This window comes from Myotis yumanensis, unplaced genomic scaffold (assembly GCF_028538775.1).
Source record: "Myotis yumanensis isolate MYYU_CA2020_CCGP unplaced genomic scaffold, mMyoYum1.0.hap1 SCAF_4, whole genome shotgun sequence".
NCBI lineage: Eukaryota > Metazoa > Chordata > Mammalia > Chiroptera > Vespertilionidae > Myotis > Myotis yumanensis.
In genome coordinates, this window is record NW_027223755.1 from 76,731,837 (window position 1) to 76,746,887 (window position 15,051).

Consider the following 15,051-nt stretch of genomic DNA (forward strand, 5'->3'; position numbering starts at 1 on the left):
TTGTTGACCTTGGTTGGACCACACGATTCTCATGAAGTCCCAAGGCGTGAATAGATCTCTTTGTGTGCTTAGCCCTCATCCCAGCCAAGCCAGCCTGGGTTTTGTTTGGGCACGTCTGGGAGTGTGCCATACACAAGTAGGTTTTGATTTACAGATACACAAAAGGAGATCTGATTTCCTCTCCAGGAAAATGGCACGATGGCTAACATGCTTTAATTTATACACGTGGGGCTCTTTTAGAACTAAGTTGAGGCCTGGTCAAAATGGGTCCTTTGGCAAGAGGCGTTGCTCGCAAATGCTTGTTGATTGCCAAGTCAACCTGGAAAAACATCAAGACAAAGAGGTAGTAGGGGAAGACCGGGGCAGAAGGGTATTGGAGGGTAGAACTCTAAACATCTCACTGTCACGGTTTCACACATTTCACATGCATCCACATTTGTTTTTCCCTCTGGATCTGGTTGTCTTTGTTTTAGGTATGTCCTGTTGTTCAGGCACCGGTGGTCCTTTTTCCTGGAAACATCAACTGCTCATTTTTCGGACCTGTGCTTTCGGTGGGATAAGGTTTCTAGAATAAATGAGGTTGATTTGGTCCCGTCAGCTTGTGTCTGTTTTCCAGTTGTGCACATGGTTCCTTTTCAGCACGTAAGCAAAATCTAACTTAACTCTCCCCAAAGCTCCACCACATTTCCAGGGGCCGCAGAACAATGACTTGTTGGTTGCATGAACTTCAGTAACTTTAGCAAAGAGACAAACAGGCGGTGCCCTTGTATGTACAGGGTCTCCTCTGGAGGAGGCCACTCTGTCAATGTGATGATGGTGCGAAAGAGGTCAAGGCTGCCTCCGCTCCCAGGCCGGCCGGCTCTGCACAGAGAAAAACGGTCCCAGGGCCACAGGTTGAGCCCCTCCGCTGGAGAAATGCCTGTGTTGCACAGAGGGGCACGGAGGAAAACGTCCTCTGCAGCCTCGCTAGCCCTCTTCTTCGCATTTGTCCTTTGTTCCGGCACCACCCGGAGAGACAAAGAACGCCTCTGTCCTTTGTTTGCTTGGCCGCTGCTTTGTGGAGCTTTCTGCTCCCTTTCCGATCCTGCCTCCATTTAGATGGTTCCTGTGACCGGAAGGTGATAAAAGAAACACATTTCAAATAGTACAAACAAGTGTCCAGGAAGGATCTTGCCTTGGGGCTAAAACAGATGAAAACACCAGGCCTTTAGTTTCTCCGTCTGGATCTGGAACAGCTGAGGGAGACACCTCAGCGAGGCTCACAGCAGCTGTGGGCAGACGCAGCGGCCTTGGCCACGCAGCCATGCTCCCCAGAGGCCGGGCAGCAAGGAGACATTTCCAGGGCAGCTGCTCTGTCCACAGTTTAGACAACTCTCGCTGTTCTTTGTCCCTGTCAATTTTTCTCCCTCGCCCCTCTCTTACATTGTCTCTCACCTTCCCCCTTTCCCTCTCGTTGCCATTTTTTACTCTCTGCTCAAAACGCTAGCCTCTCACCTCCCACCAACCCAGCAAACCCCCTCAGTCCCCAGCTCTAGAGTGTGCCCTTTCTGAAGATCATGGCGATGCTGATAGCATCATGGCTACGCGTTATTGAGGGCATCTCACATGCTTTTAATCTCACCGCCGCATTTCAGCAGCCTCGGGTGGCGTGCTAATGAGGACGGGCCGTGGCTGCAATAAGCAGCCCCAGACTGCAGCGGGACTGTTTCCTGCTCTCACGTGGGGTCTGGAGCACGGGCTCCTGGAGGCTCACCTTGAAGCAGTGAGCGCAGGGTTGCAAGCCCCTTTGGCCATTGTCTCAACCATCTGGGCTTTGTGTGTAGAAGGGGAGAGTGCGTGGAGGATTGCAGGGATGTTTGGGGGCCAGGCCTCTGAGTAGCATCCCACCACTTTCCCCACTTGCTATTGGCCACAACCTGACATGTGGTCCCTCCTCGCTGCAGGAAACCAGGAAGTGCAGCCTGAAGACAAAACTCTTCCACACGTGGGCGCTGTCATCCTCTCCATATAGGGAGTGGAAGCTCATAAATTCAGAGTCATCATCAGCTAGTGCATGGTAGAACCAGATTCCAACCTGGTAAATCTCTAGAACTGTACTCTTAACCTGTGTTCTGTTTTCTCGGTCTACCAAAAAAAAAAAGCTTATTTTCTTCTTTTATACTAACACTTTACCATTTACAAAACTTTCCTACCCTGCTTATCACACTGTGCTGCACCTGTTGTACCGGGCTGTGGATGCCCAGGGAGAAGGAAGCCTCACTCTCATGTCTGCATCAGCAGCAGGTAGCACAGTGCCTGGACACAGTGGGGCTCAACAAAAGTTTGACAAGTGAAGGGTAACTGTGGTTAATGTGGGGGTTCACCCAAGGGCACCCGACTTACTTCACAGTTGTATTGCTTCACCAAACAACTTTTCTAGATGACAGTAAAGGTGTCTACATTATTGCAACCCGCCCCCCCCCATCACCACCTTTTAAGTTGAGTCCATCCGAAGTCCTTTTCAATGGCCTACAGAGTCTGAGGTGATGCTCACTGCTCCCTCCCTGGCCTTGTCATCTTCTCTCCCTACTTCAGGGAGCTTTAGCTACACGGGTTTCCTTCGTAATCCTCTGACACACTTAGCATGCTCCTACTCTGGGCCTTGACATCTATTATTCCCTTTTCCTGAAACTCCCCTTCCTCAACCCCCCAAAATTGCTTCATGGCTAGTTTCTTTACCACTTGGAGATCTTTACTAAGATGTCCCCTAGTCATGAGACTGACTCTGATCAACTTACAGAAAACACCATACCCATGTCTGGCAAATCCTCTGCACTCTCCTGCTTTACTTTTCCCATTATCTGTCATTCAATGTATTTTATTTGTTTACTTTTCCTCATCTATATCCCTAGTAATGGGCAGAATATCGGCCCCCACAAATGTCCACGGTCTAATCCCTGAAATCTATGAACATGTTAGGTTACATGGCAAAGGGAAGTTAAGATTACAGATGGCATTAAGGTTGCTAATCATCAAGGTTGATGACCACGAAATGAGGAGATTATCCTCGATTATCTAGGTGGGCCCATATAATCAGAAGGGTTCTTCATGGCCGGCCAACGTGTCTCTGGTTAAGCATCGACCTATGAACCAGGAGGTCATGGTTCAATTCCTGGTTGGGGCACATGCCTGGGTTGTGGGCTCAATCCCCAGTATGGGGCGTGAAGGAGGCAGCTGATCATGAGTCTCTCTCATCACTGATGTTTCTATCTCTTTTTCCCTTCCTCTCTGAAATCAATAAAGACTATATATATATATATATATATATATATATATATATATATAGTGGTAGAGGAAGGCAGAAAATAAGAGCAAGTGATTCAATGTGAGAATGACTCAATCCCCCATTGCTGGGTTGGGAGATGGAAAGGAGCCATGAGCCAAGAACTGGGGGCAGTTCCTAGAATCTCAAAAAGGTGAGGAACTCTTCCCTAGGTACTCTGGAAGAAACGTAGCCCTGGTGACGTCTGGATTTTAGTTCAGTGAGACCCACGTCAGACTTCTGCTTTACACAACTGTAAGGTAAAGTATCTGTGTTGTGTAGGCTACTACATTGGTGGTAATTTGTTACAGCAGCCAGAGAACTGAACTCAAAACCTGATCAAAACCAATGCCCAATGGGACTGCCTATATGGGATTTGGGACCTGCCGAGTACTGACATTTGGCCAGTGCAGGAACGATGTGAAAGGTGAAGATCATTTTATCGTAAACTCTCCGGTGGTAACAAGAAGTTGGTGAGATTCTATGCGCCCAGGGTGTGTCTGAGGGTGCCTGTGAGAGGAGGAACCCTGAGAGCCCTCACAGGCAAAGTCCCTATCTTTGGGGTCAATAATAAGAGTAAGGCCTTTACAATTTCTGTGCTCACAATTCAGAGCCTCTAGGTCTGGGAGGACGTGGACAAGATTCTCAGACACTGCCTGAGTGCCCTGCACCATGCCTGGCTGCTCAAGACAAGAGAGAAAACAGTGGCCACAGCATCCTGAAGCTTCATGTCCGCGGCTGACTGAGGCATGAAAGAAATCTGACAAGAAGTGACTTACGAAGCCAGTGCAAGTGCCTCTTCTGTTCTTACTTAAGAGTCCTTCCCAGCCAGAGTCAGACCTTTGAGGGATTATAGATTGATGGGTGAATTTGTTGTTTTTATTATGTAAAAATAACCAAAGAGCCAGAAGCAGTATAACCAAAATACTAGAGAGTGTTATGAATAAAATAGGAATAATAGATACTTGAGAGATAATGTCGCCAAGCACTTTAGAAATGACAAAAGTGTCCTGAATGGTTTTAGATGAATGGCTCTGAATTCATTTGGAATGGGCTTTGGTTGTTAAATTTCCTTTTCTGAGTAAGTCAGCAAAAGTTTTAACTAAATATAAAACACAAAGTGAACAGCAAGAGCATCCACCAGAAAGTGTTCATTGATGAATTTAATACAGCTATCATCCTGCTGTGTGAGCAGATGATTTGGGTTTGCACATGACAAGAAACCCGACTCAACTTGGCTTAAACAATTATGGGAATTTACCGGCTTATAAAACCATAAAATCCCGAGGTAGGGCAGGCTTCTGCAAGGTTTGTTCAAAAGTTTACAGTATCACCAGGACTGTGCTCTTGTCCCCCGCAGTTCTCTCAACTCAATTGTCCAGTTTGTCGGTGGGCAGAAATCACTGGCTGGGAAATTCAGGGCTGACCATAGTAGAGCAGAGGCCACAAAACAAGGCCTATGGGTGAAGTTGGGCCAGTTTCCCGATTTTGTAAATCAAGTTGCACTGGAACAGAGCCAAGCCCGTGCGCTTGCATATTGCTACGGCTGCTTGCACACTACAGTGGCGGAGTTGAGTATTACCACAGAGACCTTACGTCATGCAAAGCTGAAAAGATTTATTATCGGGCCCTTGACAGAAGGCCCCTTGTGCAGAGTAATAGGGAATAACTCTTTGGGGTGACACTCAGCCCAGAGCTGTTCTCTTCTCACCAATAGCAGTGGATCCATTCTCGCTATTTCTTTTCTTTCTTTTTCCCACCAAAGCACAGACAGAAGATTTTTCTCAGTCAAGCACAGCGAGCGGTTTTCAAAAGTCCTGAATCAGACTTCCTATGTTTGAGGATTTACATCAGTGGTTCTCAACCTTGGCTGCACATTAGAATCACCTGGGAATCTTTTTAAAATCCTGATTTCTGGGCCTCATCCTCCGGAAATTCTGTTTCTTTGTTACTAATGTTGTGGCTTCACCCCATAACAAAGAAACAGAATTTCTGGAGGGTGTGGCCCAGAAATCAGGATTTTAAAAAGATTCCCAGGTGATTCTAATGTGCAGCCAAGGTTGAGAACCACTGATTTAGATGGATTGTCACTATAGCTAATGGCAACAGCAATGGCTATATTAGAGAAAGAGAATCATTGAGGACTGCCCTGTAAATGAATACTAATAGCACTCACTGGAAGCCAGATTCTGTATGAGCACTTTACATACGTTAACCTCTCACAAAATCCTATGAAGTGTGTTCTATAATTGTTCCTATTTTTATGGCTGAGGCCCTGAGAGTTTAAGAAATGTCCCCAGTTTACATGACTGGAAAGTGGTCCAGCTGTTGCTGAAAGCCAGGCTGTGGGACTCCAGAGTCCACAGTGTTAATCAGCACAGGAGGCCGCCTCTCTGAATGGGAATTCAAACTGAGCAAATGTAGAAAGAGGCTTAGAATTATCTGAGGTTTGCGATGTGGCTTAGCACTGAACATAAAAAGTGTGAGACATGCAACAACAACAACAAAAAACAGCAGGCCTTCCAAAAAAGAGAAGACCTGGCCTGCACACGACCAGACCAGGAAACAAAACACAGAGGAAGTCAGAACAAAAAATAAACACGTCCTTTCGCCTCCCCTTGCGAAAGGCTCAAGCAAGATCCTGCAGAAGGAGGCTTTGGAAGGGAACGCCTGAACCACACCAGTGTCAGCCAGTGACCAACTCAGTCGTAGAAACAACATATACTTACCCGCTTAGGGAGGTTCCTGTGCAAACATGAGACTTGGAGAAATGAAATGCTAGAGTGAGGAAACCAGCTCGCTAAACCCCACATTTACTGAATTTATCTGACCACTGAACATTCTTCGTGGCTATGCATGATATCTGTAAATATGTCAAAGAACAAACTTTTGATCCATTTGTTATATAACTTAACTGCATCGCTAAATGCTTAGTAATGTGGTTTACTCCACAGCTCATAATGTGGGGCCTGTATGAGGTGGTGGCGGTGCCAGCAGACATGGCGTGCTCAGTAGTCACTGCAGTGATGCCCAATGGGAGCCCTGATGTCCAACAGAGGGGAGAGGAGCAGGAGAAGGGCACAAGTGGGGGTCAGGTGGTGCTCACTAGTCTTACTCCTGACGAGCCATTTCAGTCACTTTTTATTCTCAAGGGCAGAGCCTCCAATGCCATCGTCCCATCATGTGATCCTTTCTCATGCTACCAAACATGGAGATTGTCTCCTGCTCTAAGGTCTAGTCTAAGTCAATAACTTATAAAAAGAAATACTTCTGGCCCTGGCTGGTTGCTCAGTGGTTAGAGCATCAGCCTGAGGACTGAAGGCAACCAATGTCTCACGTTGATGTTTCTCCCCCACCCTCCCTTCCACTCTGTCTGAAAATCAATGGAAAAAAATATCCTTGGGTGAAGATTAAGAAAAAAAAAAGAAATACTTCTGCTTATCACAAGTCTTAAAATAATGTGCGTCTATAGTGAAGTTGTTTGAAGGGGGGGTTGCATCATGTAACACAGAATTGAAAACTTTTTTTAAAATTCTCACTCAAGGATTTTTTACTGATTTTTTTTTTCGACAGAAAAACATCAATTGCCTCTGAACATACCCCCACTTGGGATTGAACCTACAACCTAGGTATGTGCTCTGACCAGGAATCAAACCTGCAACCTTTTGTTGTATAGGATGACAATCCAACCAACGGAGCTACCCAGCCAGGGCTGCCTTGAAAACAGTTCAGCTCCGTGAAGCTCACACTGCCCAGCAGTTGCTCCTCCAAATCTCTCCCAACAGTCTCTATCCATCTCCAGGACCTGCTGGCTTTCTCTTCATTGCTCTTCATTCTCTGGCTTGCTTCCTCCTCTCCCTGTTGTTCCTGGAAGTTTCCTTGTCAGGGAGCTCAACTTTTTCCTCCCTCCCTCCCTCCCTCCCTTTCTTCCTTCTTCTCTTTTTTCTTTCCTTTCCCTTATTCTTCTTTCTTTCCTTCCTTTTTCTTTCCTTCCTTCCTCCCTTATTTTCTTCCTTTCATGTAAATAATGAAGTATCTTTAAGTTTTTTCTTTAATTTACTTGCTACCCTATCCATGAGACAAAGGGTAGGAAACTGAGCACTTTAGCTAGAGAATCTTGCTTAGAAAGCTGAGGAGCATAGAAAATCCTATCTAATAAAAGAGAAAAACGGTAATTAGCGTACGACCGCTACCCTTCCCATTGGCTAATCAGAGCGATATGCAAATTAACTGCCAGTCAAGATGGCGGTTAACCGCCAACAAAGATGGCGGCTAATTTGCATACTGCAGGCAGGATGGGACAGCGCTATTCTGCCTGCCCCGCCGCCATCCAGACCTGCTATCTGTGACCCTGATGGCAGGCGACCCCTGTGCAACCCGACCCAGGGCTGGCAGGCATGACCCCAGCGATCTGCCACTGGCCAGGCCCCCAACCGGCTCTCCCTCCGGAGATCCCCTGGCACTGGCGGGAACTGCTGCCCGTCAGCCAGCAGTCACCACCCAACAGGACCTCCCGCCAGGGATGAGCAACCAGAGATCCCACAGCAGGAAAGGGCGGCCTGCAGCCAGCCCCTGTGTGCACCTGCCCCTGAGTCACTGCTGAGATCCCCGAGCAGGAAAGGGCGGCCTCTAGCCAGCCCCTCTGTGCGCCTGCCTGTGGAATCACCCAGAGATCATGGAGCAGGAAAGGGTGGCCTCTGGCCAGCCCTTCTGTGCACCTGCCTGTGGAATCGCCCAGAGATCATGGAGCAGGAAAGGGCGGCCTCTAGCCAGCCCCCATGTGTGCCAGCCCCTGGGTGGCTGCAGGGATCACAGAGCAGGAAAGGGCGGTCTGCAGCTAGCCCCCCTGTGCGCCTGTCCCTGGGTAGCCCTCTGGATCCCACAGCAGAAAAGGGTGCCCCATCCTGGCCACAGCTCAAGGGAGAGTACAACATGCAGTGGAGGCCAGGAGCCTGAGAGATCAACAGAGAGGGACGCCTGCTCGAAGCCTTCAGGGTGTGGCTGGTGGTAGGCCCCCAGCAGACACACACACACACACACACACACACACACACACACATGGGGACGGCTGCACCGAGCCTCTGCTGCCAGACTGTGGCCATCAGTAGGACATCCACTGAGGGCTCCCGGACTGAGGGGCAGGCTTGGCTGAGGGAACCCCATCCCCCAGTGCACGAATTTCGTGCACCGGGCCTCTAGTCTTTATATATAAAAAGCTAATATGCTAAGTGTCTGACCATCTGGGTAATGATGTCACGTAGCAATGCCTGGTTTCCTCTCCCTAGCGACTAGCCTCCTTGCAGTTCTTCAGCCCAGGAACACGACTTGCTTTACAACCAAGTGCAAACAGTTAACACTTTAACCAAATATCTGTGAAGCGTTTTCCTGTGCCTCATCTCATTTGATCCTCACAGAAGTCCTAGAGTAGGTAGATAGGAGACTCAGTGGAATCCTATTTTCTTTTCATTAGCTGGAAAACAGAGATTTAGAAAGCTTAGAAACTTGACCCGACTGAAAAGAAGTAAGAAATGGTGGGCCTTAAAAATGACTTCAGGTTTTCTCACTGCACAGAATATAGTCAAGCACTGCTGCAGTTAAATATTTTACCCTTTGTTCTCCCTGTGTGGTCTACAATAATAATCTGCTTTGTGTTGATATTTACTGCTGTGTTGCTGACAATCACCTGAAAGAGAAGTTGGGGTGCTTCACTGGGCTGGAAAAAGTTTAGTTACATCAGAAAGCAGGTCTAATTAAGCAAGTTTATTCTATATATATAAAAGGCTAAGTTGACTTGTGCGCGTGCAATACATATAAAATTCTCGCTGGCTCCAATCGCATGCATGTGTTTCCATCTGTCATTGTTGATGGTGAATTTGGTTGACACTTCTATTATAGGGAAAGGGTGAATAGCAATATTAAAATATTTCTTCTAATTAATTTCCTTTCAATGTGCATGAATTCATGTACCAGGCCACTAGTGGTAAATAACTGTTTTCATATTATACCTGCTACAGAAACAGGTGGGGATAACCCAATATTATTAAGGCTGAAACGCCTTAATCCTGATTATCTACAGATTAACGCCAGGCAAAGTGATCTCTGGAAACAAGAAAGCTGATTACTGCTGGTAAATAAACTGACTCTAAACTCTAGCAGGTGCCTAGAGAACACTCTGACTTCAAGTTAGTTGACTCTTTTGCTGATGTTTCCTGCCACTTAGAAACAAGTTTTGGATACATTGATTTATAAGATGAAAAGGCTCGCATCAGGCAATGCCTGCCTGATTGCCCCTAACTGACTCTGCCTGCTGGCCTGATTGCCCCTAACTGCTCCCCCTGCCTGCCTGATAGCCCCTAACTGCCCCTGCTGGCCTGGTCACCCCTAACTGCTCTCCCCTGCTGGCCTGATCGCCCCTAACTGCCTCTGCCTTGGCCCCCGCCACCATGGCTTTGTCCAGAAGGATGTCCGATGGATGTCTGGAAGATGTCTGGTCTAATTAGCATATTACCCTTTTGTTAGTATAGATGTTTAAGGATCAGGAACCAACTAATGGGAAGGAATCAATTGTACATGAAAATTACTCTCAGATACCAGAGAGATTAGGCTAAGGACATCTTTTGCATATATGTAAAAGCCTAAGCGACCCAACAACCAAACGACTGTTCCCTATGATGCGCACTGACCACCAGGGGGCAGACGATCAATGCAGGAGCTGCCCCCTAGTGGTCAGTATGCTCCCACAGCAGGAGTGCTGCTCAGCTGGCCAACCCGTCCTGGCAGCCCACCAGCCTGGCAGCAGCCACTCACTCCCTCAGTAGTCTTGTGGTCCAGTCTCCGGAGAATGGGCCAGGCACCAACGGACTGGAGCCACAGGCATGATCCTGACAGTGCCGCAGGCCTCCTGGAAGTCAATCTTGGGCAGCGGGGCTGCTTCCCCTCCCTAGTCTCTCCGCAAGAAAGAAACGATATAACGGTGGCTGCCAGGTGGCTCCCAAGAACCAGCGAGAACATCAGCAGGATGGATCCGGATCCTGGGCTGGCAAGGGCATCCCACTGGCACCTGGAGGGCCGATCACATCCTGGCCCCCTCCCCAACCCCCCTCGGGATGGTCATCAGACACAGGGCTCAAGGCTGGCGGTGCAAGCCTCTCCCAATCAGGACTGACAGGGTGTGAGCCTGTGGCAGATACAAGGGGGCTGAATGAGCGGGAGCAGCAGGCAGGAGCTGCAGGCAGCCAATCCACTCAGGCCACAGTGAGGGACCCCACCTGTACATGAATTGGTGCATCGGGCCTCTAGTATATTATAATTGAAAGTCAATAACAGTGACCTGGAAGGAGATGGCCCCTTCCTACTTTTACCAATAACATGAATTTATGGAAAAGGCACATATATAAGGGCATTAATGTTCTTTTGCAGTTAGAATAAACTTTAATTTACCTAGGGCAACTCTGAGACTTTAGGATAGAGACCAAGGTCTGGAGCAGTGGAGTCACTTGTTCAAGGCCCCTCTGGTCAGTGGTTGGGGCTTCTTTTGTTGGGTGTCTAACATATGCCAGATGATATTCTAGGTCTCAGATAAGCAGCCACAAAGTCAAGGTCCCTGTCCTCTTGGGATTTAAATATCAGTGGAGGAGGCAGATAAACACGGGAACCAATAACAAATGAACAAGATCATTGAAAGTGTTGGATTCCTTGATGGGAGGAATGTGATGGAGAGATGAAGGGAGGTTCTGAAGAGAACATGGGTGTGAGGTCTCAGTGGTGAGAAGTACCAGTCAGTCCTGTAAAGTTGGTGTAAGTCTGAAAGTGTGAGCACCATGCACTCCAACCTACCTCCAAAGAAAATGCCTAAATCTCAGAGGGAAGGCGAGGGTGGGTGGGAAGAGATTAACCAAAGAATTTATATGCATATATGCATAACCCATGGATACAGACAGTAGTGTGGTGAGGCCTGGGGCAAGGAGCAGGGGTGGGGGGAGGCTAGAAGGGCATTAATGGGGGGAAAGGCGACATCTGTATTACTTTCAACAATAAAGATAAATAAATCCAAAAAAGAAAATGCCTATGACTTCTTGGACAGTTCAGTGGAGGTTCTTTCATCTCCTTGGAATGTTTTCAGAAAGAGAAGTAAAACAGAATGATAAGATGTAAATGTGATAGCCTTTCAGAATTATAAGACGAGCATCATGCAGCAAAAGGTAGAATCGGCAGCACGTTGTGCTAAGGCCTTTAGAAAGAATTTTATGCAGCATCCACTCCCTGCCCTGGCGGAGCTCACAGCCTCAGGAGCGGCTTCTCCCTCACAAAGGCAACCTCCCTAAGGAACGTGGACCATCGCTCTGAGATCCATCCATCCAGGGAGAAGTGAGAGAGGCAGCTAATTTGGCTTAAACAGGATGCTAGTCAGGGATCCTGTCCTCTTCTAAACAGTGCTTTTAGCTCTGGTCTCTGTGGCTTTGGCTTTATATCTTATCTACACACACACTGGCGTTTAACGGTATTACCCAGTAAAAAAAAAAAGAGTCATTGTGTATATTCACAATATTGACTAACACTGCTATTAATCATTGAAAATAAATGAGAAGAGCCAATGAACAAATGCCAACATGCAAAGCATTTTTTTCTTTTTAAAGATAAAATTTGGCTAAATATATTGGTATTGAATGCGGAAAATTCAAGCTACAACTTGATCATTATTCTTTAGCCTGTGATTACTTAAGGAGACACTATGAGATGGGTTAATAGGTATTTAGTATTGATAATAATAGGAAAAATACATTTTGTTGAAAATATTATCTCCGTGCCTCTTTTCAGAGAAAATTTCTCCCAGATTATATGTGCTTCACATGATCAATGAAGAGAGAAAAATAAAAGCCTCAGGTAGTCATATTTAAAGTTTGGGAAGGCTAGACTAGAAGGGGATTTTTAAAAAAATATGTATTTGTATTGATTTCAGAGAGAGGGAGAGAGGGAGAGAGGGAGAGAGGGATGGAGACAGCAGTGATGAGAGCGAATCATGCATCAGCTATCTCCTGCACGCCTTTTACTGGGGATCAAACCCGCAACCCGGGCATTGAACTGTGACCTCCTGGTTCATAGGTCAACACTCAACCACTTAGCCACACTGGCTGGGCGGGATTTTTTTTACAATTTAATTTAATTGTTTCCATCATCTTTTATTCCCTTTATGCCCTCTACCACCTCCACCCCAGCAGGTTTCATAGAGATCTTGGGATTCTTTGAGACATTTCTAAATGATCTTCAAAATGATTATAAATAGTTTTCAGTCCCACTGTGATAACATTCTGGAAATTGTTAAGGGTGATGGGGTAACTGTAAAAAAATCTAGAGCAGTTACATAGCTTAGAAAAATGTGAAAAATCCATGTGGCCTAATCTTCCCCTGGGAAGTGGGGGTTTATACCCATCATGACACGTGAGCCAGAGCGCATGTGCTGTTTGCTACTCAAGAGCTTGGCAACACCAGGAGTTTTGATTGTTGCAAGGCACAGAGTTTCCCAGAAGGTGTCTGTGGTGGAAGGAAAGGGTGCGAATGTTCAAGTGCACCCTTACTGGAGTGTAGGAGAACTTCAAAAGCTTCCCTCTGTCTCGGTTGAGCCTCCTGAGAATAAAACATGAGGTGCCGAAGATGTTTCCCATCTGCGGGGTGTGCTAAGGAGAGAACTGGAGCTCTGTGAAACTGACCAGGGTTCAGAGATGTTTTCTTTGGAGGCAGTTTGGAGAGCTGTGCTATTTCGCTTCACCCTGTCTTCCTCACCCCGGATCTTGCTCGGGGAAGGGGGGAGTGTTACCCCTTAAGCCAAGTGAGAGGAGCCTCCAGGAGCCACTGACACAGTTTAACCTTGTATGGGGCACACACCATCCTTGGGCTGGACTCTGAGGCCAGGTCAGCCAGGAGCTGGTGGAGCAAAGGGAGAGGGTGTCTTCTTGGGAGTGAACGAAATGGCAGGCAAAAGTGATTGTTTTCCATGGATCAGACGTGGGCCTCCCAGCAGAGAGCAAGCCTGTCCATGAGGATGGAGGGATAGAGGAGAGACCTACAGATAACAGAGGTATGGTGTTTGAAGCCCAGAGGCTGAGGGGTGCTAAGTGGCCAGCCGGAATGAGGCACTGCCTGTTCAAGGGCACTGTGGCCAGAGGTCACAGCTGGGTTCTCTGAGGAAGTGCCCCACAAGAATAAAAGCCAACCTCAGACATTTCCTCATACCTAAAGGGCACTGACACCAATTTACACCTGTCCCCTTTTCCCTAAACTTACCCCTGGGCCTAGTCACAGGGAGGCCAGAAACTAACTGGGGGAGAGGAGCTGACAAGAGCAGAGCGGCCCATCATCGCTCCCCCTTCCTCTAGGCAGCATTCCAGGGTGGAGCAGACCCCCCTAGAGTGATGGGGAGGGAAGTTTGAATGAGGTTGGAATGTTGTTACTCTATGAGAACAGACTGACCTCTGTAACTTTGAGCAGGACTGGACTCAATGAAGTTTGAAGGTGAGCAGAGAACTTTTATTATCCAAGTGTTACTAGAAACCAAAGACATCCCTAAGATTTCATTTCAGGGTCAGGAGAGAACAGGTGAGGGAGTTTAACAGGCAGAGAAAAATAAAGCGAAATTGGTTTCTAGATCAGTTAATGAGCTGGTTCCATGACTTGAACACACACCAAGATTGCGTGCTGTTACAGTTCCAAGGAAATGGTCAAATGTCAATGAGCAGTGACGGCATTTGCTTACCTCACATTCTCACAGGCACAGTGTCCGTAAAGTGCTCAGCGTCATGTCCGGCACAGTGCAAGCCCTCAATACCATATTATTAAGGTGTTATTGTGCTACTTATCTTTCATTATTATTATAGGCATCTGGTTTAAGACACATCCAGCTAGACTCTCAGCAACTCCCAACCAGCAGGTTAAGAAGCAGGGACAGTTCCAGGCCTCTGCAGAGGGAGCTCTGAAACCATCCTCCCCAGGCTAAGGGGTGGTGGGGCCTCTACCAGCTCTGGCTTCCCTGGGAAAATGATGTAAGTGATGGATCAGACTCCAGGGAGGTACCACAGCAGAGGGATTAGGCTGTCCTGACTTGGAATCTTGGCTCCATAGCCAGTAATGAGACAAATTATTAACTTCCCTAACTTCAGTTTTCTCATGTTTAAAAATCCAAGAATAAGATGTACCTACTTTGGGGGGGGGGCGGTGAACTTAATCCTCATTTAATTGGGTTGTTATGGTATATAATAGATATTCCATTTGTTTGGTTCCTTCTTCCCAGTTCACCTAGCGGTGTTCCTCTTCTTTTAATTCTTAAAACCTCTCTACGGAAGCCCCGATTCTTAAACTTTCCTGCTCTGTGTCCCATTTTCCTTATTCATCTGAGAAAGTAGTCTAACAAACCGACCTCTAAGAAGGTAGAAAAGAATGATACTTGCTTAGACTCGAGATTACCTTTTCACAGGGGAATCTAGACAATGGAAAGCAGAGAAGAAATCTCAGGCCCTGAGCTTGCGTCAAGCTGATGGGAAAGGCTTAGGGCTGGAGGATCACAGTAGGCACTCCCACTAGCCTGGCACTCCACCAATGACAAAACTACCTTTTTCCCAATGTGGGCATCCAACGCTTACAGCCAGTGACTTGCTCTGTACTCCTCTGTGCCGGCTCTACATTGGGGGCTTTGCAACAGAATCACAGTGAAATTTTGCAACATCTGAAAGGAAGGTAAGGTGAACTGAGAGAGGTGA